The 24,252-nt window shown below is 46.6% G+C and overlaps 1 protein-coding gene across 1 annotated transcript in view; it reads right to left on the reverse strand.

The window, feature by feature from the left end:
- LSM6 (LSM6 homolog, U6 small nuclear RNA and mRNA degradation associated) overlaps positions 1-14,589 on the reverse strand; it is a 65,560-nt gene extending 50,971 nt beyond the window's left edge. Inside the window, exon 1 of the mRNA XM_075849695.1 lies at positions 14,395-14,589. The gene's annotated coding sequence lies outside the window, so the exon portion shown is untranslated. The remainder of the gene's footprint in view (positions 1-14,394) is intronic.
- Between the last annotated feature and the right edge of the window lie 9,663 nt (positions 14,590-24,252).

The following is a 24,252-nucleotide window of genomic DNA, read 5'->3' on the forward strand; positions in this document are numbered from 1 at the left end:
TCCGGCTGCATTCTTACGCTTAGGACAGTTGTTCACTTGATGCTTGTCATCCCCACAGTAGAAGCAGAGACCATTCTTCCTGCGGAAATCTCTAGGTTGTTGGGGGGATACGGAGGCCCCGAGTTGCATAGGTACCTCCGAGTCTTCTGGGGAGGAACGAAGCAACCGAACCTCGGGAGGCATCATGGGGGAGTCAGAGGAGAAAACATCAAGACGTTCAAGTCGTCGTTCCCTGAGACGTCGGTCAAGTCGTACCGCTAAAGCCATAACCTGGTCTAGGGAGTCAGAAGAGGGATAACTAACTAGCAGATCTTTCAGGGCGTTCGACAGACCCAACCTAAACTGGCACCTTAAGGCAGGGTCATTCCACCGAGAAGCTACGCACCACTTCCTAAAGTCAGAGCAATACTCTTCAACAGGTCTCTTACCCTGACGTAAGGTCACCAGCTGACTCTCGGCAAAAGCAGTCAGTCTCGTCATAGATGAGTCCGAGAGCAGAAAAGAAAAGATCAACGGAGGAAAGTTCAGGGGCGTCAGGAGCCAAGGAGAAGGCCCATTCTTGGGGCCCTTCCTGGAGCCGGGACATAATTATACCCACCCGCTGGCTCTCAGAACCTGAGGAGTGGGGCTTTAAACGAAAATAGAGCCTACAACTCTCCCGAAAGGAGAGAAAAGTCTTCCGGTCCCCTGAGAACCGGTCGGGCAACTTGAGGTGAGGTGAGGGGGACTACCATGGTAGCATCAGGCTGGTTGACCCTCTGAGCCAGGGCCTGGACCTGTAGGGAGAGACCCTGCATTTGCTGAGCCAGGGCCTCAAGGGGGTCCATAGTGGTGTCAGGGACCAGGGTAGACTAGGTATGGGCTTGTGATTATGTAATGATGGGGGTGGGGAGACAGACAAGTGAGCCCTAATCTACCCGCCACTCAGTCCCTGCCTACTTGCAACGACCCGCCCTAGGCGACGGGGTACAACTGGGCGACAGTCCCTACGCTCAATAAGTGCACGATAGACAAACAGACAAGGATACACAGAGCTAGGGGGAGAAAGGGGCAGTTGCCCACGGCAACACCGTGAGCAACAAGAGAAGTGAACAAGCCGAGTCAAACGCAGGTGAGTAGTCAGCAAGCCGGGGTCAATATGAAGCAAGGACAATAGTACAAGAAGCTGCAGCAGGGCCAGGAAACCAAACGAGAAGAATCACAAGCAAAGGAGGAACAGGAAAGGCAGATATAAATAGACAGAAGGGGGGAGCTAGCTCCGTCTGGCCAGGCTGTGATAGGTTCTCCCACTCCTAAGCCTGCCACCCTGAGTGGTGGAAGATGGAGTCAGTCTCACAGACATAGAAGCAGGTGCAGACTGATTATCTATGGGCGTTAACCCCGAAGCTGTGCCTGGCAGATCCTTTACACCCACGGCATGAGGGGGCCCGTGCCGCCCGCCGTCACGGCCCTCCCATGCCCGGTGGTGCTGCTAGCAGCTGCTATGGCTGCTACAGCGGTAGCAATGCCACATTCAATAGTATCTGTGTCCTTAGGACGCAGATACTATTAAACACTATTAAAGACTATGGCAGAGCAGGGAGTTATCTCCCTGCTCTGCCATTTACTAGACTACAGTTCAAGTGTGGCCTGCAGCCTATCAGGCGCAGGGACAGGATACCTGTGAAGATGGCGTGATGATGTCACTGGATCACACCGGCCTACGCAAGGATCCTGTCGGCGTTGATTCACTCTGTGCATCGCGGGAACGGGGCCTAGGTAAGTATGAAATTTTTTTGTTTTATTTGTTTGGGGGTCGATGTATGGCGCTATCTACAGGAGGGGGGTCGCTATATGGTGCAGGAGGGGGCCTGTATGGTACTATCTACAGGGAGGGGCTGTATGACGCTATCTACAGGTGGGTGTATGGAGCTATGTTAAAGCGAGGGGCTGTATGATGCTATCTACAGGGGTCTGTATGGCGCTATCTACAGGGGGGCTGTATTGCCCTATCTACAGGGGGGCTGTATGATGCTATCTACAGGGGGGCTGTATGGTGCTATCTACAGGAGGGGGGATGTATGGCGCTATCTATAGGGGCTGTATGGCGCTATCTACAGGGGGAGCTGTATTTTGCTATCTACAGGCGGGGGCTGTATAGCGTTATCTACAGGGGCTGTATGGCGCTATCTACAGGGGGCGTATGGTGCTATCTACAGTGGGGCTGTATGGCGCTATCTACAGGGGGCTGTATGGTGCTATATACAGGCGGGCTGTATGGCGCTATCTACAGGGCGGCTGTATGGCGCTATCTACACGGGGGCTGTTTAGCGCCATATACAGGCCGGCTGTATGGCACCATCTACAGGGGGATATATGGCACCATCTACAGGGGGCTGTATGGCGCTAACCACAGGGGGGCCGTATGGTGCTATCTACAGTGGGATGTATGCCACTATCTACAGGGGGCGCTGTGTGGCACTACCTGGGAGGGGGGAGGATGGAGCTATCTACAGGGGTGCTGTATGGCGCTATCTACAGGGGGAGCTGTATGGCGCTATCTACAGGGGGCTATGTGGCACTACCTGGGAGAGGGGTTGTGTGGCACTACCTTGGAGGAGGGGTTGTGTGGCACTATCTACAGAGGGCACTAAACTTAAGGGGGTACAATCTGGGGGCCTCACTTCGATATGGGGGCATAAACAGGGCCTAACTTCTACATGGGGCACAAAGTGACATTTTCTGCCATTTTACTGCTGCCGTGAGTTCCCCTGCAAGGGGTCTGTGGCAACCAAGGGCCCACATAAACCTGGAGCAGGTCCTGGGTGTCACCCTCCTATTATGTTTTTTCTCTTAAATAATTTTTACCTCTGGAACATTCTGTATTCATACAATTGTGGTTATCTATTTTTTCAAAGACTGCCTTGTTAAAAAATTTCTTGAAAAATTGTTGACCCCTGCTGGTAGGATTATATATAGAGTTTGTGTTTGCCTTACAGGCCGATCACCCTTCTAGGGGCAGTAACAGGACTGAATATCTGCCCTGCTGTTCTCCTAGTTGTAGGGTGAGTTCAGGATGGTTGCTACTGTCTCTCTAAAGCATTTGAATCTTCTATCATCAACCACGTTGAAGGTGTCATTCTGCATCTACGTACAAGTCTGGTAAGATCCACCTATGTTTTCAGTATTGATATTATTTCACATATTTTATTGCAAATATTAACCCCTTAATGACCGCCGATACGTCTTTTTACGGCGGTCATTAGTGGGCTTTATTCTAGAGCGCCGCCAAACTACGTCGCTGCTGTAGAATAAAGTAAACAGAGCAGGGAGCCGTGAAATCTCCCTGCTCTCAGCTGCCAGAAGCAGCTGAGGGCTGGGGGCGTCCCTGCTCTGCCGGGTGAGATCGATATTAGTATCGAACGAACAGATAAATGTGCATAGGCACAGAGAAGTCCCAAATTTCCCAGCTGCTATCGAATTAATTAAAATATAACTTTTAATGTTTAGATTAGAAACAAATTGGAAACAAGTTGCAGTAAATAAAGTAAATAGTTGTACAATAATTGTTTGATTAAAATTTTTCTTCAGAGCTGGTTAGTCTAACGTTGGAGATCTGGAGTATATTAGGATCTCAATGTGTCAGGCATGGACGGCAGCTGCAGACTGCTCGGGCAGCCTCTATTATGACACAGTGGTAGGATTAATTTGTTAGACCAGCAATGATTTTAAAAAAGAAGAAACGCTAGCCCCCCCTAATATACTAATATACTCCAGATCTCCAACGTTAGACTAACCAGCTCTGAAGAAAAATTTTAATCAAACAATTATTGTACAACTATTTACTTTATTTACTGCAACTTGTTTCCAATTTGTTTCTAATCTAAACATTAAAAGTTATATTTTAATTAATTCGATAGCAGCTGGGAAATTTGGGACTTCTCTGTGCCTATGCACATTTATCTGTTCGTTCATTAAAATTATCCCTGCCAGCTGCTAGGGTCTCTACCAATTTTTTCCGATATTAGTATCGATCTCACCTGTTTAACCCTTCAGATGCGGTGCACAATAGCGAGCACCGCATCTGAATGGTTTTGGAGAGAGGGAGGGAGCTCCCTCTCATCCCACTGACACCCGGCGATAAAATCGCCGAGTGTCTGTGTCTTCTATGGCAGCCGGGGGTCTAATAAAGACCCCCAGGTCTGCCTGCAGCGAATGCCTGCTAGATCATGCCGCAGGCATGACCTAGCAGATGCCTGTCCGTTTTAAACGGACAGGCAGTAATACACTGCAATACAAAAGTATTGCAGTGTATTATAATAGCGATCGGAGGATAGGGAAGTCCCCTAGTGGGACTAGTAAAAAAGAAAAAAAAGTTTAATAAAGTTAATAAAAAAAAAAAAGTGAAAAAAAAAAATGAAAAACCCAGCTTTTCCCCTTACAAAATGCTTTACTATTAAAAAAAACTACAATAAAGCAAAAAAGTTACACATATTTGGTATCGCCGCGTCCGTAACGACCCCGACTATAAAGCTGTTACATTATTTAACCCGCACTGTGAACGCCGTAAAAAATAAAATAAAAAACAATGGAAAAATTGCTGTTTTCTGTTAATCCTGACTTAAAAAAAATGTGATAAAAAGTGATCAAAAAGTCGCATCTACTCTCAAATGGTACCAATAAAAACTGCAAGTCGTCCCGCAAAAAATAAGACCTTATACAGCTATGCCGACGCAAAAATAAAAAAGTTACAGCTCTTCGAATGTGACAATGGAAAAATCTAAAAAATGGCTTGGACATTAGGGCCCAGAATGCCAGCAGGGGGAAGGGGTTAATAACCACTGGATTGGTGGTCATTGAATATACATACATTTCTCTATTTTTGCATCATACCTGTGTCATACTGTCAGTTGGGAGGTTAGTTTTGCAGTAGGTTGTAACGATAATTAACGTACTTCTTTTTGTTTCCTGTTTGTCATGTTAGTCTAATATACCTATTTTAAAGGTGATTCATAAAAGTAAATTTTTAAGTTACTCCTTCTCTCCAGATTCCCAACAGTTTCCGTATCTCTCTTCCCCAGCCTGTAGTCATCAAAAAAAAATGTTTACTCCTAAATAAATTTTTCTTTTGTCATTCCCTGAATTTGAAGTGCAGCAAAACCTTGGCTACAAATCAGTTCAGGAAAAGTAATTTTACCTTATTAATTGGAAAAGCTTTTCTGCTGAGGATCGGTGTAACGTCTATGGCCTCGGCCTTCGTTCTGACTTACCCTCCGACTGCCGCGGCCATGGACACGTGAGTTCCCTGCAGCGTCTTCCTCCTGTGGGACTCCAGCACTCACTTCCTGGATCTGAGACTGTCTCCCGGAGGGCGCTCGAGCCCGCGCTTGTATGCCCTTAAAGGGCCAGTGCACGCACAATTGCAGGAAATCTGCAATCAAGTCCAGAGTGCTGCTGGACTATAAAAAGGGCTCTGCCCTCTTGATCAGTGCCTGAGCATTGTTGTGTACCTAAGTTTGTTTTGCAAATGGTCTCCTAGTGTTTTCCAGTTCCCAGTGTTACCCGTTCCTGCTGCCTGTATCCTGTGCTAACCTGCTACCGTGCCTCTGTGCCGTCTAGAGTCGAAGTTGAGTTGTGTCTTCCACTGCATCTACTGCGTCACACCCCACCGGGTGCCCGTCTACAGCCTGAATCACCGCTACTGTCTGCATTGCCTCAGGTACACTTTCTGGACTATAGACTTTGTACTATGCCAGTTTGGCCAGCTGCTGTCCCGCTACGCGGTGCGGCCCAGTGGGTCCACACCCCACGCCATGACAGTACGCTCAGGCCATGGACCCCGCTGGTCAATTCAAGGGCATGTCACCCTCGCAAGCCATGCAGGCGGACCTGCAGGATCTGCGAGCACGACAGGATCAACTTCTTGTCGCAGTAGATTCCATGGCACAGTAGCTAGGGGCGCTAGCTGCTTCCTTCTTCTCCTATTCAAGCTCCTCCGATCGACCCTCCTGTTACACCTCATGGCAGCTCCGGTTCCGATCCTCGGTTCTCGCTGCCATTGCCACCTCCGTTCCATGGAGACGCAAGTACGTTTCTGAACCAATGCCATATCCACTTCACTCTGCACACCCGAGCATTTTCTTCGGATGAGCCAGGATCACCTTCATTATGTCTCTACTTGCCGGCAAGGCCCTGGCGTGGGCGAACCCAATCTGCGAACGACAGGGACCCGAGACCCGAGACTTCGTGCGGTTATTCCATACTGTATTTGAGGAGCCTGGACGAGTCTCGTCGGCAGCCACTGCTATCTTTAACCTTCGCCAGGAGGACGCCTATGTGGGCGAATACACCATCCAGTTCCGGATCCTGGCAGGAGAGCTGTCCTGGAACATTGAGGCCTTGGTAGCCTCCTTCTGGCATGGCCTGTCGCCCGAGATCAAGATCGAACTTGCTGCTCTAGATCTACCACCTGCCTTGGACAACCTGATTCTACTTGCTACTCGAGTGGACATAAGGCTCAGAGAGAGATCTCAAGAAGTTCGACAGGAGAGACGGCTTCCTAGACTGGAGAGCAACTTCCAGCAACCCTTCTTGCCTTCTTCTACTGCTCCACTCCGAAGTTCCGATACCGGTGGATCGGCTCAAACTGTCCGTTCCAGAGAAACAGCGCAAGCGCACCTCTGGACTCTGTTTATATTGCGGCCTCGCTGGCCATGTCGTGCGTCTGTGTCCCCAGAATCCAAGAAACCCCAATGCCTAGGATTGCTTGGAGAGAGAACCTTGGGCGATACTGCATTTAATAGAGAACTCTCCTCCAAACTGTTCATTCGTGTGACCATTATTGCTGGCGAGAGGTCCCATCCGGTCTCTGCCTACCTGGACTCTGGCTCTACAGCCATTTTCATCTGCCAAGACCTTGTGGATGTTCTTCAGTTGCCCACTTTTCTGCTGGAAAGGCCGTTGATCGTTGCCTCAGTAGATGGACTGACTTTGCCTGACCCAGTTTTGTCTGTGACCAAGCCGTTTAGACTCCAAGTGGGAGTTCTTCACTCTGAACTCATCTCCCTGTTTGTCCTGCCCAAGGCTGTCAACCCCATGCTGCTGTGTTTGCCTTGGCTCCATCTACACGCCCCAGTCCTGGATTGGAACTCTGGAGAGGTTCTCGAGTGGGGTCTCAAGTGTCTCGACCGCTGTCTGGTGTATATCCATCCGCCTCAATCTCCTCCGCATCAGTCACTGGCAGGGTTGTCTCCTTGTTACTCTCTCTTCTCAGATGTCTTCAACAAGAAGGAAGCAGAGACATTGCCTCACATCAAGCAAGCCCTATCGACTTGGTTCCTGATTCGTCCCCTCCTCATGGTAGAGTATACCCTCTCTCCTTGCCTGAGACCCAGTCTATGTCTGCCTACATTAAGGAGAATCTGGAGAGGGGCTTCATACGCAAATCCTCATCCCCGGCCGGAGTCGGGTTTTTCTTTGTCAAGAAGAAGGATGGATACCTCCGACCATGCATTGACTACCGGGGTCTCAACCAGATCACGGTGAAGAACAGGTACCCATTGCCTTTGATTACGGAACTGTTTGATCGCATACGGGGGACAAATTTTTTTCTAAACTAGACCTGCGGGGGGCCTACAATTTTTAATCCGGATTCGTCAGGGTGACAAATGGAAGACTGCATTTAATACACATAAGGGACACTACGAATATCTGGTCATGCCCTTCGGCCTGTATAACGCCCCCGTGGTTTTTCAAGAATTTGTCAATTACATTTTTTATAATCTCCTCTATGTCTGTGTTGTGGTGTATCTCGATGACATTTAGATTTTTTTCCCCAGATCTTGTAACTCATCAGAGTCATGTCTGCCAGGTGTTGCTTCGATTAAGGGCGAATCATCTTTATGCCAAGCTGGAGAAGTGTGTGTTTGAAAAGAAGTCTCTACCCTTCCTGGACTATATAATCTCCGATCAGGGTTTCAAAATGAACCCTGAAAAGGTAAAGGCTGTCCTGGAAGGGCCATGCCCCCAAGGCTTAAGGGCCATACAACGCTTCCTGGGATTCGCCAATTTCTACCGGCTGTTCATTCCCAACTTCTCTTCATTGACAGCTCCCATCTCTACCCTCACTAAAAAGGGCATGAATGCCAAGGTGTGGACTCCAGAAGCAGAAGCCGCATTTAAAACCTTAAAAAAGGCCTTCACGTCAGCCTCTATTCTTCATCACCCTGATGTATCCCTACAGTTTTCATTAGAGGTGGACGCTTCCAGAGAGGTTCAAAAGGCAAGACTGTGGTATGTGGCTACTATTCTAAGTTGTTTTCTTCCGCAGAGTGCAACTACTCTATTGGGGATCGGGAGTTACTGGCCATCAAGCTGGCCCTGCAATAGTGGAGACACCTACTGGAAGGCGCAGCTCATCCTATCCTGGTCTTCATGGACCACAAGAACCTGACCTATCTACAGACGACTCAGCGGCTGAATCCTCGTCAAGCCAGGTGGTCATTCTTTGCTCGGTTCCGGTTCGAACTCCACTACGGACCTGCCGACAAGAATGTGAGGGCCGATTCCTTGTCTAGGTCGTTTAAAACAGAGGACAATGTGGAGTCCCCACAGAATATTATTGATCAGTCCTGCATCTTCTCTGTTAACCCTCTGCAAGTTAGAGACATTCCTCTGGGAAGGACTTTTTTATGTCTGGCAGACAGAGGAAGAATCCTTCGCTGGGGTCACAGTTCCAAGCTGGCAGGTCACGCGGGTGCCCGTAAGACCCGAGACCTAATTGCCCGTCAGTTTTGGTGGCCCACGCTGCCCAAAGACGTCATGAACTTTGTCTCCTCCTGTACGGTATGCGCAGCAAACAAAATTGCCCACTCCAGACCAGCCGGTCTGCTCCAACCACTGCCTGTGCCCGATGCCCCCTGGTAGCATGTTGCTATGGACTTTGTCACAGATCTGCCTCTCTCTGCGGGATGCAGTGTGATATGGGTGGTGGTGGATGGATTTTCTAAAATGGCTAATTTTGTTCCCCTGACTGGCCTGCCTTCTGCTGCTCGACTGGTCGACCTCTTCGTTCAACACATCTTCCGTCTGCACGGTTTGTCCCTGCATATTGTCTCGGATCGAGGGGTCCAGTTCACCTCGAAGTTCTGGAGAGCACTCTTCGGTCTCCTCGGTGTAAAGTTGGACTTCTCCTCTCCCTATCATCCCCAGTCCAATGGTCAAGTCGAGAGGGTTAACCAGATTATGGAGAACTATCTGCGGCACTTTGTCTCCACACGGCATGATGACTGGGTGCAGCTGCTCCCGTGGGCTGAGTTCTCCTACAATAACAATACTAGTGAGTCCACCACCTCCAGTCCTTTCTTCATCGTCTACGGCCAACATCCTCGAATACCTATTCCTGTCTCTTCTATGTCCCAGGTGCCTGCAGCTGACTCTACCTTCAGGGACTTTCTGTGGATATGGCAACATACCCGATCTTCTATTCTGCTGGCGGTAGACCGCATTAAGAGAAAGGCAGACACTAGAAGACGAGAGCCTCCTCAGTTTCTTCCAGGGACGAAGGTCTGGCTGTCTTCCAGGAATATCCGGCTGAGGGTGCCGTCCTGCAAGTTTGCTCCCAGGTTCGTCAGACCCTAAGAGATCCTGCTACAGATTAACCCTGTGTCTTACAAGCTGCGGCTGCCTCCTACCCTGGGAGAAAGGACGTTTTATTTGGTGGATTGGAGGGGATTCGGTCCAGAAGAGTGGTCTTGGGAGCCAGAGGAGAACATCGATGCCCCTGTCCTCGTGAAGAAGTTTCTCTCCCGCTCTGGTCCCAAGAAGAGGGGGCGTTAGAGGGGGATATTGTAACGTCTATGGCCCCGGCCCGTCGTTCTGACTTACCCTCCGACGGCCGCGGCCATGGACACGTGAGTTCCCTGCAGCGTCTTCCTCCTGTGAGACGCCGGCACTCACTTCCTGGATCTGAGACTATGTCCCACAAGGCACGCGCGCCCACGCGTGCATGGCCTTAAAGGGCCAGTGTGTGAAGAATTGCAGGTAATCTGCAATAAAGTCCAGAGTGCTGCTGGACTATATAAAGAGCTCTGCCCTCTTGATCAGTGCCTGAGCATGGTTGTGTACCTAAGTTTGTCTTGCAAATGGTCTCCTAGTGTTTTCAAGTTCCCAGTGTTGCCCGTTCCTGCTGCCTGTACCCTGTATCCTGTGCTATCATGCTACCGTGCCTCTGTGCCGTCTAGAGTCAAAGTCGAGTTGTGTCTTCCGCTGCATCTACTGCGTCACACCCCGCCAAGTGTCCGTCTACTGCCGGAGCCTTATGTTCAGCCTGAATCACCGCTACTGTCTGCATTGCCTCAGGTACACTTTCTGGACTATAGACTTAGTACTATACCTGTTTGGCCAGCTGCTGTCCCTCTACGTGGTGCGGCCCAGTGGGTCCACACCCCACGCCGTGACAATCGGTCATGGATTCTGAGAGAAGACGTCCATGTACCACCACTTCTTAAGCAATTTCATTCCAGACATCCTCTCCAGTGCTCTTAGAAGTATATCCAGGAGGGGCTTCACAGTGACAGCCACCTCAGTTCCATTGCCGCTCTGTTTCCTTTAAGCAGCCATCTTAGGAGTCCATTGCTTGGCCACGCCAGTTCACCATGGCAACCAGCACAGCCCATATATTCATGTGTATTAATATGCACTCTAGAATTATTTATTTGTAGATAGCTATATTGTGCTCTCTCTGTTATGTCATTGGCCACTGTTGATCATTTGGTTTAATCACGTCATATGTACAGCAAGGATTGTTAAATGATTAAAGGGGCTTCCAGAATTAAAAAATGAGCCTTGGGCTCCCATGACGCAGTCGCAGGTTCATCGGTTGTACTTCCTTGGGCCACTTTTAGTAGATACTAACCACTGCATATCGGGAATACCCCACATGACCTGCCCTTTTGGAGATGCTCTGACCCGTTCGTCTAGCCTTCACAATTTGTCAAAGTCACTCAAATCCTTGTGCGTGTCAAATTTTCCTTCTTCTTAGACATCAACTTCAAGAACTAACGGTTCACTTGCTGCCTAATAAACCCCACCACTTGACAGTTGCCATTGTTTCGAGATAATCAATGTTATTCATTTCACCTGTCAGTGGTTTTAATGTAATGGCTGAATGGTGTATACAGGCTTTTAAGAGATACTGTGTGACATACCATATCAACTTTAAGACCCTATGACGCATGGAGCCAATCTGTGTCTGGAGATAAACTCAGCTGAAACATGACAAATATGGCACAACTATGTATGAGACACAAATGAGAGGTTGATGCCCTAGACATTCTGTTACCTTAATGTCCTCTGCATTCTTTAAGTACTTCTTACACTGCGAGGTGCAATAATCCTTTTTCATCTTTATAGATCAGCAGTGATATGAGTAGGAAGCTGCCCTTGTGTTATAATCAAGATGAACTTGCAAGGTGAACATTTTAAGTAATAGAAATTATTTATAATTTAGTAATAAAAGTTTATGTCTGAAGCACTTCAGATTCCCCACATCTGCTGTGTGCCTGGCCTTGAGATGCCAGACTATCGCGGTTGCCTTTAAATGAAAGGTCATAAAGTGGAATGATAGAGTTCATATCTCTTTCTAACTCACACAATCTCTGTGCTAATATCTTTTCCTCTAACATTAAAGATCATACACATGGCCTTTGTCAAATCTCTTATAAATATTTCAAAAGTAAGGGGCAATTGCTTTCTTTTTCAAGCGGTAACATTAAAGTCATTCAAAAGCCTCAATGAACGGGTAAATAAAACTTTATGATTAAGTTTAAAATCCAAGGTAATATTTATAGTCTTTGTTAAGAGCCCAAGCGTGAATCACATATAAGTGAAGACACTTCCAGAGACTTTAATAGCTTAGTGTTACAACTGTGCAGATTTATTTTAGATAAGTTAATTTGCAAGATACTTTACTTTTGATGGACCATTTTAAAATTGTATTACGATGTTATGTTTTACATAATTTATGTTTCCTTTTTTGACAATCACCCTATTAAACCTCTCTGCCTTACGTTAAGTCTCAGGTCCTGCTGAATTTAAAGCACCTGCAGTACTATAACCATCATTAGTCAGAGGATTCACCTACCCAAATGCATTTTATGTTTTGCAGATATCTTAGAATTAGCTACGGTAATTTATAAAATAGAAACAAAATATTGTGGTGTAGTATGTACCTGAAATGACAATTAGATTATTTTATAAAGAATCACTGCAGATTTAAATGTTTAGTTACGCCTTTTTAACACAACATGTGTTGTCTGCATTGGAATTAGCATGAATTTCGCTTGTAAAAACCCTCCCAATGCTTTCAATGTGAATCCACCTCGTTTTATAGATGGAAACTGCTTCGCTTAAAAAAACAGTAGTGACATGTCACTTCTTGACTGGGATTCTGGTGCATATTTTGTCTTGAATAATGCATTGGGTAGCCACGCGTGGATGATCCCCATTGAATGGGGCTAATTTGCTTGTAGAAATGCAGGTATTCTGTCAGTCAGTCGTCCAACAGCCAGCCTTGGATTTCTGCCATGGAATCTCTGCAAAATTCACATTGGATTTTTGCTCAGGATAAATCCATTGTGTGAACAAAAAGCCTTAGACTCTCTTCACACTGGCATCATTGGTTTAATTTTTACAGGATGAATGACAGACCCGTTTTAAAAAAGATCCCAACAGATTCCATTGACTGTTAGGTTGGGTCTGTCAGGTTTCTCTTCTATTTACTGTGCAGAATAGAAACTCTTCTTCCTCTCCCCAGTGTCCTGTCAGCTGCACTGTCCCATCTTCTAGATATTCTATACTGACCCTGAGCCTCTGTAACAAATCTACTCGTAATAAATTTACAGGGGTGGTTTCGCTAGTAACGATGCGGGTGACTACAGATTTGTGAGGACCAAACGAGAGGACAACTGGCTTTGTGAGGGGGTTTTGGACTACTTTCCCCTCTACTCCCACACATGGTTGTGTTTCAACAGAGATAAAATGAGTGGGTATTTGACTGGCACTTACTACTGTTGTGGCTGCTCCAGCATCAATGAGAAAAGGAATTGACCTCTGCCCTTCTATGGATAGAGATACTAACGGATGGGGTGGGTCCTAATTTAATCGGCAGGATTGAAGCTATTGTGCCAGCTTCTGTATTGCCAATTTCTCATGATTGATACCCATAATCCTCCTCATTCGGGCGATGCCTGTCCGAGTGCTGCAGAGGAGGTTGTTCTTGAGCTCCTTCCTTTGACTAAGGTTGTGGGTGCCAATTGGGGTCTCTAGGTACCTTTGGGGAATTACAATTTCTGGAAATATGTCAAGGCTTATCACAATTGTAACAAACTATCTGTTTTTGGAGTCCCCTGCCCTGTCCCCCTTGATTCTGATTCTGGGGGTAGTAGGGAGCCACAGGATTTTTATTTCTCTGTTGTTTCTGACTTTGTTCTACCCCTTGTGCCACTTTCATGAGGTCTCGTGGGTCTAGGCTCCTCCATTCAGGGCGGGATAGTCCTACAGCTTCTCTTTAACCCTTCCATCAAGGATAAATCCCTTTTTCTTTTCCAGTTCCTCATTCCTTTCTCTATTCCCCTCATCATAACATTCATAATAGAACTTTCCTCCACATTCGATTTCCGTAGCCCCTCCTCTCTGTACTTCCTTGGACACTTTTTCCCAGGCATTCGCTTGCTCCGTAAACGTTTTATCTTTCATCCTCTATGGGTTCTACATACCTCACCCCATTCATCAGGGTCTCCTCAGGTTTTTGACTGCATCTCTCCCTTCCCTTTGTTTTACTATATCCACCGGAGAAACTCCCGGTTTCTTCTTCTGAGGTGTCAGTGTCACTAAATTCCCCATCTTGGTCACGCTACGTGTCCCAGCATCACCTTGTCTACTGGTATTAGGCAGACTGATAGATAAATCACTTACTATCTATTTTCTACAGTCACCCACACACGTACTTTTCCCAGCATCACCTTGTCTACTGGGAGATGGCAGACTGATAGATAATCACTTACTACCTATTTTCTACAGTTACCCACACACTACTCTGGCCAGAGCTTTAAAATGCGGACCGCGGTCTATGACACATCCACACCCAGACTAATCCAATATAGTAACAAGACTCCAAAAAATAGCAATCAAAAACAACAATCCCAGCATGAGTGAGGCATGATCAAAACTCATTCTTTACCTAAAACACATTCACACAACCGTTACAAAAATCAGGCACTTTTCCTGAGGGAACAAGGATTCATGGATCGGCAAGAAAATAAGTCCCTCTTACCTTATGTCTCCCGCTCGTCTCCGAACTCACAGTGTAGGGCAGAGAAGGTGCAGAGCAAAGGTGTAAGAATAAAGGCTTCTTACCTTATGCTGCAGCGATGGACTGCACGTTCCTGGCTAGACACTGCATGGTGTTTGGAGAGTCAGGGGAGCACCAAGGTGTAGCTGCCAGTCCCTGTTTGGCACCAATTTCTGTGGTCGCAACGGTACAACTACGCCTTGATTTCTGTAGGTTCCAAATTAGAAGAAGGTATATACGAGCTCGGTGATTCCATCACACTGAGACCAAATTCTCAAAAGGAAAGACTCCAATTTATTATCATATACAGCGTATATTTATAAGACACATAGAACAAAGAGTATGACTCATAGAGTGTAATCTGCAAAGGGAGAATCCCTCCCTCTGACCTTGATAAATACAGAAAAGAGTGAATTCCCTTGTACTAAGCACGTAATCACTAAATGTTACTTGCATGAACTGTTTTAATGCCAAGAAATAACTAAGAAATCTGCAGAGCATCTGCAGATTATTACAAGGCAAACTGAAAGACAAAAATGAATATCATACTGCTTAGTTTATACTGACACAAAATACAAAACATGGAATTTTGAAATTATTCCTTCACAACTGAAGGATCTATCTGTCCGGATGGTCCTTATATGTTTAGTCCAAAGAAAAATAAACAAACCTGTCCCTCATAGTGTAGTGAACTTTTAAAATTTGTAATTTCAAAGTGAAAAGTTGCATTCACATATTATTAGTGTAGTATAGGCATATCAAACACTCTGGTTCAAAGAATCCTTAGGCCTCATTCATACGAGCGTATCAGATTCACGTGCATGAATCTGGTCTGTGTGTGTTGCGTTATGCATCAGTGTGCTTCGCGAGTGGCATGCTTTATTCACACACTCGCAAACCACATATTTATTTATTTATTATTATTTTCAATTGAATTGATGCGTAAATCACGCACCGCACACGGATGTGCATCCTTGTGCAGTGCGTGGTTTTCACGCACCCATTGACTTCAATGGGTGCATAGGTACGTGATAACGCACCAATATAGGACATGCAGTGAGTTTTACGTAGCGGACTCTCGCTGCGTGAAAAATCGCGCATGTGTGACTGGCCCCATTGAAATCAATGGGTCCGTGTGCTGTGCATTGTTTCAATGCGCAGCACACCGACGTGATTCACGCTCGTGTGAATGAGGCCCTACTTTTTATTTGGGGTGGTAGAAGTCTTTAATCTCTTGCTGCCATCAGTCCATTGGTGGTGAAACATAAGGAGGGTAATAACTCATGTGGTCTTGGTACAGTTCTGCAATATTACATTTTTTATTGATAAAATATTAAAAAACGTTTCACCAAATTCCCAGCTTCGTCAGGAGTAAAAATAGTTTATGTATACATCAAATATATAGTCACACAGGGAGGAGCTTTAGTAAATCTGCGTGACCTGACAGCAGTCGGCATTTTCACGTGGGAAATCTGCATCACTAGATGAGATGTTGTTGTAGTGAAGTAACGTCTTTCTTATATGGGCAGCACAGATTAGTAATGGGCTACATCATATTGCACCATGCAATTAAAGTCACTGTGTAGATCCACACTCCACTTACTAGAGAATAATTGACCTGAAACGAGTATTACACCGCGTTCCAAATTATTATGCAAATGTTATTTTTCACTGATTTTCCTAAATAGTCGATGCAAATGACAGTCAGTATAATCTTCAAGCCATCAACCATTGGAGTATAATGCAAATTTTATTGAACAAATCTCCTAATGATAACAGATTTTTTTTTTAGAAGTAAAAAACTCAAAATGCACTGTTTCAAATAATTATGCACAACAGAGATCAAAACATTTTAAAGGTTGCAAAGAGAACTAAAATGGTAATTTGTTGAATTTGCAGCATCAGGAGGTTATATTTACAGAAATCAAAAGCTCTTTCAATAAAAAAAAAAGGTTACATGTTAACATAGGACCCTTTCTTTGATATCACCTTCACAATTCTTGCATCCATTGAATTTGTGAGTATTTGGACAGTTTCTGCTTGAATATCTTTGCAGGATGTCAGAATAGCCTCCCAGAGCTTCTATTTTGATGTGAACTGCCTCCCACCCTCATAGATATTTTGCTTGAGGATGCTCCAAAGGTTCTCAATAGGGTTGAGGTCAGGGGAACATGGGGGACACACCATGAGTTTCTCTCCTTTTATGCCCATGGCAGCCAATGACACAGAGGTATACTTTGCAGCATGAGATGGTGCATTGTCATGCATGAAGATAATTTTGCTACGGAGGGCACGGTTCTTCTTTCGGTACCACGGAAGAAAGTGGTCAGTCATAAACTCTACAGACTTTGCAGAGGTCATTTTCACACCGTCAGGGACCCTAAAGGGGCCTACCAGCTCTCTCCCCATGATTCCAGCCCAAAACATGACTCCGCCACCTCCTTGCTGACGTCGCAGCCTTGTTGGGACATGGTGGCCATTCACCAACCATCCACTACTCCATCCATCTGGACCATCCAGTCTTGCACGGCACTCATCAGTAAACAACACGGTTTGAAAATTACTCTTCATGTATTTCTGAGCCCACTGCAACCGTTTCTGCTTGTGAGCATTGTTTAGGGGTGGCCGAATAATAGCTTTATGCACACTTGCAAACCTCTGGAGGATCCTACACCTTGAGGTTTGCGGGACTCCAGTGGCACCAGCGGCTTCAAATACCTGTTTGCTGCTTTGCAATGGCATTTTAGCATCTGCTCTTCTAATCCTATTAATTTGTCTGGCAGAAACCTTCCTCATTATGCCTTTATCTGAACGAACCCGTCTGTGCTCTGAATCAGCCACAAATCTTTTCACAGTACGATGATCACGTGTTAAGGATCTGCCAGGCACAGCTTCTGTATCCACGCCCATAGGTAATCAGTCTGCACCTGCTTCTATGTCTGTGAGACTGACTCCATCTTCCACCACTCAGGATGGCAGGCTTAGGAGTGGGAGAGCCTATCACAGCCTGGCCAGACAGAGCTAGCTCCCGCACCCTGTCTATTTATACCTGCCTTTCCTGTTCCTCCTTGCTTGTGATTCTTCTCTGTTGGTTTCCTGGCCCTGCTGCAGCTTCTTTAACTACTTGTCCCTGCTTCGTATTGACCCTGGCTTACTGACTACTCTCCTGCTCTGCGTTTGGTACCTCGTACACTCCTGGTTTGACTCGGCTCGTTCACTACTCTTGTTGCTCATGGTGTTGCCGTGAGCAACTGCCCCATTTCCTTTAGCTTCTGTGTACCCTTGTCTGTTGGTCTGTGGTGCACTTATTGAGCATAGGGACCGTCGCCCAGTTGTACGCCGTCGCCTAGGAGGGGCTGTGCAAGTAGGCAGGGACTGAGTGGCGGGTAGATTAGGGCTCACCTGTCTGTCTCCCTACCCCTTCATTACATAATCACAGGCCCAAATACCTTTTCTGCCCTGGTCCCTGACACACTATGGACCCCCTTGAGGCCCTGACTCAGCAAATGCAGGGTCTTTCCCTACAGGTCCAAGACCTGGCTCAGAGGTGCAACCAGCGTGATGCTACCCTGGTAGTGCCCCCCACCTCACCTCTAGAACCCCACCTCAAGTTGCCTGACCGGTTCTCAGGGGACCGGAAGACTTTTTTCTCATTCAGAGAGAGTTGTAGGCTCTATTTCCGTTTAAGGCCCCACTCCTCAGCTTCTGAGAACCAGCGAGTGGGTATAATTATGTCCCGGCTCCAGGACGGCCCCCAGGAATGGGCCTTCTCCTTGGCTCCTGACGCCCCTGAACTTTCGTCTGTTGATTTTTTTTTTCCGCTCTCGGGCTCATCTATTACGAGACTGACAAGACTGCCTTTGCCGAGAGTCAGCTGGTGACCTTACGTCAGGGTAAGAGACCCGTTGAGGAGTACTGTTCTGACTTTAGGAAGTGGTGTGTAGCTTCTCGGTGCAATGACCCTGCCTTGAGGTGCCAGTTTAGATTGGGTCTGTCGAACGCCCTGAAAGACCTGTTAGTTAGTTATCCCTCTTCGGACTCTGTAGATCAGGTTATGGCTTTAGCAGTACGTCTTGACAGATCTCTCAGGGAACGACGACTCGAACGTTTTTGTGCCTTTTCCTCTGACTCCCCTATGATGGCTCCAGAGGTTCCGTTGCTTTGTTCTTCCACTGAAAACTCGGATGAACCTATGCAACTCGGGGGCCTCCGTGTCTCCCCAACAACGTAGAGAGTTCCGCAGGAAGAATGGTCTCTGCTTCTACTGTGGGGATGACAAGCATCAAGTGAACGACTGTCCTAGGCGTAAGAATAAGCAGCCGGAAAACTTCCGCGCCTAAGTCACCATCGGGGAGGTCGCTTGGGCGCACAGGCATTTCCCGTAAATATGAAGCCTAATAAAATCTTGCTTCCCTTTCAGGTCTCTTTTGGTGGTAGCTCTGCCACTGGCAGTGCCTTCGTGGACTCAGGGTCTTCTGCTAATATTATGTCTGGAATTTGCTATGTCTCTGGCTATGCCTTTAATTAATTTGCCTAAACCTGTCCCGGTAGTGGGTATCGACTCCACTCCACTTGCTAATGGTTATTTTACACAGCATACCCCTGTATTTGAACTCATGGTTGGCTCCATGCATTTGGAGCAGTGTTGTGTGTTGGTGATGCAGGGATTATCGTCCGATTTGGTTTTAGGCCTTCCTTGGTTGCAGATGCATAATCCCACGTTTAACTGGAATACTGGGGATCTTACTAAATGGGGTAATGAATGCATGACCTCCTGTTTTTCTATTAATTTGGTTTCTCTCGCTGAGGAGGTGAACACTCTACCTGAGTTTATTCAGGACTTCGCTGATGTTTTTTCTAAAAAAGCCTCCAAAGTGTTACCTCCTCATAGAGAGTACGATTGCGCAATCGATTTTGTACCAGGAGCTAAGCTCCCTAAAGGTAGCATATTTAATCTCTCTTGTCCTGAACGTGAAGCCATGAGAGAATATATCCAGGAAAGCCTGGCCAAGGGTTACATCCGCCCCTCTACTTCTCCGGTAGGTGCTGGCTTCTTCTTTGTAGGGAAGAAGGATGGTCGTCTTAGGCCATGCATCGATTACCAGAACTTGAATAAGGTCACTGTAAGGAACCAATATCCCCTTCCTTTGTTTCCTGATCTCTTCAATCAGGTTCAGGAGGCCCAATGGTTCTCTAAGTTTGTTCTTCGGGGGGCTTATAACCTTATACGAATCAGGGAAGGGGATGAGTGGAAGACTGTGTTTAACACGCCCGAAGGTCATTTCGAATACCTCGTCATGCCATTTGGGTTGTGTAATGCTCCCGCGGTCTTCCAGAATTTCATAAATGAGGTTTTAAGAGACTACCTGGGGGTATTTCTTGTAGTGTACCTTGATGATATACTTATGTTTTCCAAGGACTGGTCCTCCCACTATGAGCATGTCAGGAAGGTGCTCCAGGCCCTTAGGGAAAACTAACTCTTTGCTAAAGCTGAAAAGTGTGTGTTTAGGGTGCAGGAGATACCATTTTTGGGTCAAATCCTCACTCCTAACGAATTCCGCATGGACCCTGCCAAAGTTCAGGCTGTGGCGGAATGGGTCCAACCTGCCTCCCTGAAGACTTTACAGTGCTTCCTGGGGTTCGCTAAATATTACAGGAGATTTATTGCTTACTTCTCGGTCATCGCTAAGCCTCTTACGGACCTTACTCGCAAGGGTGCTGATCTCCTCCACTGGCCTCCGGATGGCGTTTCAGGCTTTTGAGGTCCTTAAGAGGTGCTTTGTCTCTGCCCCAGTGCTGATTCAGCCTAACTAAATGGAGCCATTCATCATGGAGGTTGACGCCTCCGAGGTGGGAGTGGGTGCTGTCTTGTCCCAGGGTACCAGGGGTCTTACCCATCTCCGTCCCTGTGCCTACTTCTCCAGGAAGTTCTCCCCCACTGAGAGTAACTATGACGTTGGCAACCGCAAACACTTAGCCATTAAATGGGCATTTGAAGAGTGGCGCCACTTCCTGGAGGGGGCTAGGCACCAGGTAACGGTCCTTACCGACCACAAGAGTTTGGTTTTCCTAGAATCTGCCCAGAGGCTGAACCCAAGACAAGCTCGATGGGTGTTGTTTTTTACTAGATTTAACTTTGTGGTCACCTATAGGGCTGGATCTAAAAATATTAAAGCTGATGCACTGTTGCGTAGCTTCATGGCCAGCCCTCCTCCTGAGGAGGATCAAGCTTGTGTTTTGCCCCCAGGTGTAATCATATTCTCTGTTGATTCTGACTTAGCCTCCGAAATTGCGGCTGATCAAGGTTCAGCTCCCAAGAACCTTACTGAGAACAAGCTGTTTGTTCCCCTGCAATTCCGGCTAAGGGTACTCAGGGAGAATTCTGACTCTGCACTATCTGGCCTTCCAGGCATCCTGGGTACCAAACACCTTATTTCTAGAACCTATTGGTGGCCTGGGTTGCTTAAAGACGTTAAGGCCTACGTCGCCGATTGTGAAACTTGTGCTAGGTCCAAGACTCCCAGGTCCTGACCAGCGGGCTTACTATGTTCTTTGCCCATTCCCCAGAGACCTTGGACCCATATCTCCATGGATTTTATCACCGATCTGCCTCCATCCCAAGGCAAGTCGGTGGTGTGGGTTGTAGTAGACTGCTTCAGCAAGATGTCCCACTTTGTACCCCTCAAGAAACTACCCAATGCCAAGACGTTAGCTACCTTGTTTGTCAAACACATCCTGCGTCTCCATGGGGTTTCTGTCAATATTGTTTCTGACAGAGGGGTACAATTTGTTTCATTGTTTTGGAGAGCCTTCTGTAAGAAGTTGGAGATTGATCTGTCCTTCTCCTCGGCTTTCCATCCTGAAACTAATGGCCAAACTGAGAGGACTAATCAGTCTCTAGAACAATATTTAAGGTGTTTTATCTCCGACTGTCAAGATGATTGGGTCTCCTTCATTCCCCTCGCCGAATTTTCCCTTAATAACCGGGTCAGTAACTCATCGAGGGTCTCTCCCTTCTTCTGTAATTTTGGGTTTAATCCACGGTTCTCCTCCGTTTCACCTGGTGGTTCCAACAATCCCGAGGTAGATGTCGTTCATCGGGAACTGTGCACAGTCTGGGGCCAGGTTCAGAAGAACCTTGAGGCGTCCCAGAGCATCCAAAAGACTCAGGCAAATAAGAGACGTTCTACTAACCCCTTGTTTGTGGTCGGGGATCTGGTGTGGCTGTCCTCAAAAAATTTGCGCCTTAAACTCCCGTCCAAAAAATTTGCTCCCCGGTATATAGGGCCGTACAAGATCATTGAGGTCCTTAACCCTGTCTCCTTCCGGCTGGAGTTACCCCTGTCCTTTCAGATACACAACGTGTTCCATGCCTCCCTCCTGAAAAGATGCTCCCCGTCCTTGGCTACCTCGAGGAAACCTCCGGTCCCTGTTCCCACTCCTGAAGGGGTAGAATTAGAGGTGGCCAAGATTGTGGACAGCAGGATGGTCCTGGACTCCCTCCAGTACCTGGTCCATTGGAGAGGTTACGGGCCTGAGGAGAGGACTTAGGTACCTGCCCGGGATGTTCACACCAGGTTATTGCTCAGGAAGTTCCATCTTCGGTTCCCCAACAAGCCAGGTCCACCTAGGAAGGGTCCAGTGGCCCCTCATAAAAGGGAAGGTACTGTAATGGATTTGACTGACACAGCTTCTTTGTCGACGCCCGTGGTTAATCAGCCTGCATCTGTGCCTAGGTCTGTTAGAGAGACTCGATCTGCTACCACTCAGGCTGGGAGGCTGAGGAGTGGGAGAACTTATCACAGCCTGGCCAGGCTGAGCTGGCTCCCGCCCTATGTCTATTTATACCTTCATTTCCTGCTCCTCCTTTGCCTGTGATTCTGTCTGTTTCCTGGCTCTGCTGCTCCTGCTAATACTATTGACCTCTGCTTCATATTGACCCTGGCTTTACTGACTACTCTCCTGCTCTGCGTTTGGTACCTCGTACACTCCTGGTTTGACGCGGCTCGTTCACTACTCTTGTTGCTCACGGTGTTGCCGTGGGCAACTGCCCCATTTCCTTTAGCTTCTGTGTACCCTTGTCTATTGGTCTGTTGTGCACTTATTGAGCGTAGGGACCGTCGCCCAGTTGTACGCCGTCGCCTAGGAGGGGCCGTGCAAGTAGGCAGGGACTGAGTGGTGGGTAGATTAGGGCTCACCTGTCTTTCTCCCTACCCCTCATTACAGGGTTGTTAAAGGACTAGTATAATGGTGGGATTCACCTACACGTGTCACCCACTATTACTACCTCCTTTATAATCAGAGTCACTAGGGTTATGCCTAGTTCCCCTACCTTTTCTTGTACTAACGTTAGTCTACTTGCTTTGCTGCTACGTAAGTGTATACGACTGAGTAAATTCAATTGTATAGTAAATAAAGGGTAATATTTATTACTAACAATAATCACAATTACACATATAAAATACACCAAACACAGAACACAGTAACTGATCACAGTAAAAATATGAGTATACCCAAATACATATAACAAGTTAATATATACTGAGTATGCCTATGTAGCGGACACATCTCTACACCTAGAATGTCTATATGTACACCTAGAAAGTTTTTGTATGACACATTGATTCATATTACACCACACAAATATAGGTATATACATAAACTCGACAATTACGGGTCGCAGGACAGTATTGGTATTATGTCCTTAGTCCAAGTTCATTCTTTTATGCCTGACCTAGTTTACGTGGTCGGCAAGTCCTTTCACCCATTAGTACTATCAGAGGGTGGATGAGCAGGTTGAAAAACAAAATTGCTTTGGGGTTGTACCCAAAGAGGCTCTCCCATCAGGACACCTCTAAGTCTCTTTTCAGGGAATGGGATGGAGGCTCGATTCTCAGACTCTTTAATCTTCTCTACGATATCCTTTTCCTCACTGAACTCAAGGGGGATCATATGGAGTCTTACAGGAGCATCTGGGCGGATATCGAGCCTCTACTCACGGGTGACTGGAGTTCTTCCATTCTGCTACATCGATACCTGTGACAATACAAAAAGGTACAATGCTCCTTGGAGGAGGTATTCCTCTTCCGGTGCAATTAGTCGCACAGATGGTGTAGTAAACATATTGCACTCGGTACCAACTCCAATACCCTTGACCCATGTATCTTAAGCTTGAAGAGGGTATTGGGTTGACCTTCATCTCACAGGTCCCCTCAGTATCTCAACACTGGTGTCTAAGCACCCAGTCCTAACTACCTTGGCAGAGGATCGTATCGTCCTCCTTTCAACATCCATCTGTACAGACAGATATGGATGGCTGCCCTTATAGCTTCGGATATCTGAGGGAAGCTGTAGATGAAGTACCATTCTGTGGTTCTTCACAATTCTCATGTTTGTGGAACTATATCCCCATCTTACCAAACCCATTATCTTAAAATCAAGATATGGGTGTAATGCCAGGGTTAGCTCCCCCTGTCAACCTTTCCTAAAGAACCACTCCAGTTAAACACAAAATAATCAGCCATACTTTTATTTGCTGTTTTTAATTGTACTCGAATCAGGCCTCAGATGAAATTGTGTTACATAACAATTCCAACATTATTATCCCAAATAGAGAGCAATTAAAACATTTTGTGATTATAGATGTAAATCCATTACCATTCGCAACTTCAAGGTCTAGGTGCGCAGTATAACATAACACTACAAGTGAACTTATTTTACCTGTCCGCACCTCTATACCTAATATTAGTTCACAGAACAAGCAAATACATCACTATTCATTGGCTAATTCTCCAGTTGTTTTCCTGGAGTGGCTTTCTTATGTATTATAAATACAGGCAACACCCATATAGTATAACTACACAGCTACTGATAACCAGGGATACACCACAATAGAATCTGTGAAGGAACCACAAAAGAAAACA

This window comes from Rhinoderma darwinii, chromosome 1 (assembly GCF_050947455.1).
Source record: "Rhinoderma darwinii isolate aRhiDar2 chromosome 1, aRhiDar2.hap1, whole genome shotgun sequence".
Lineage (NCBI taxonomy): Eukaryota > Metazoa > Chordata > Amphibia > Anura > Rhinodermatidae > Rhinoderma > Rhinoderma darwinii.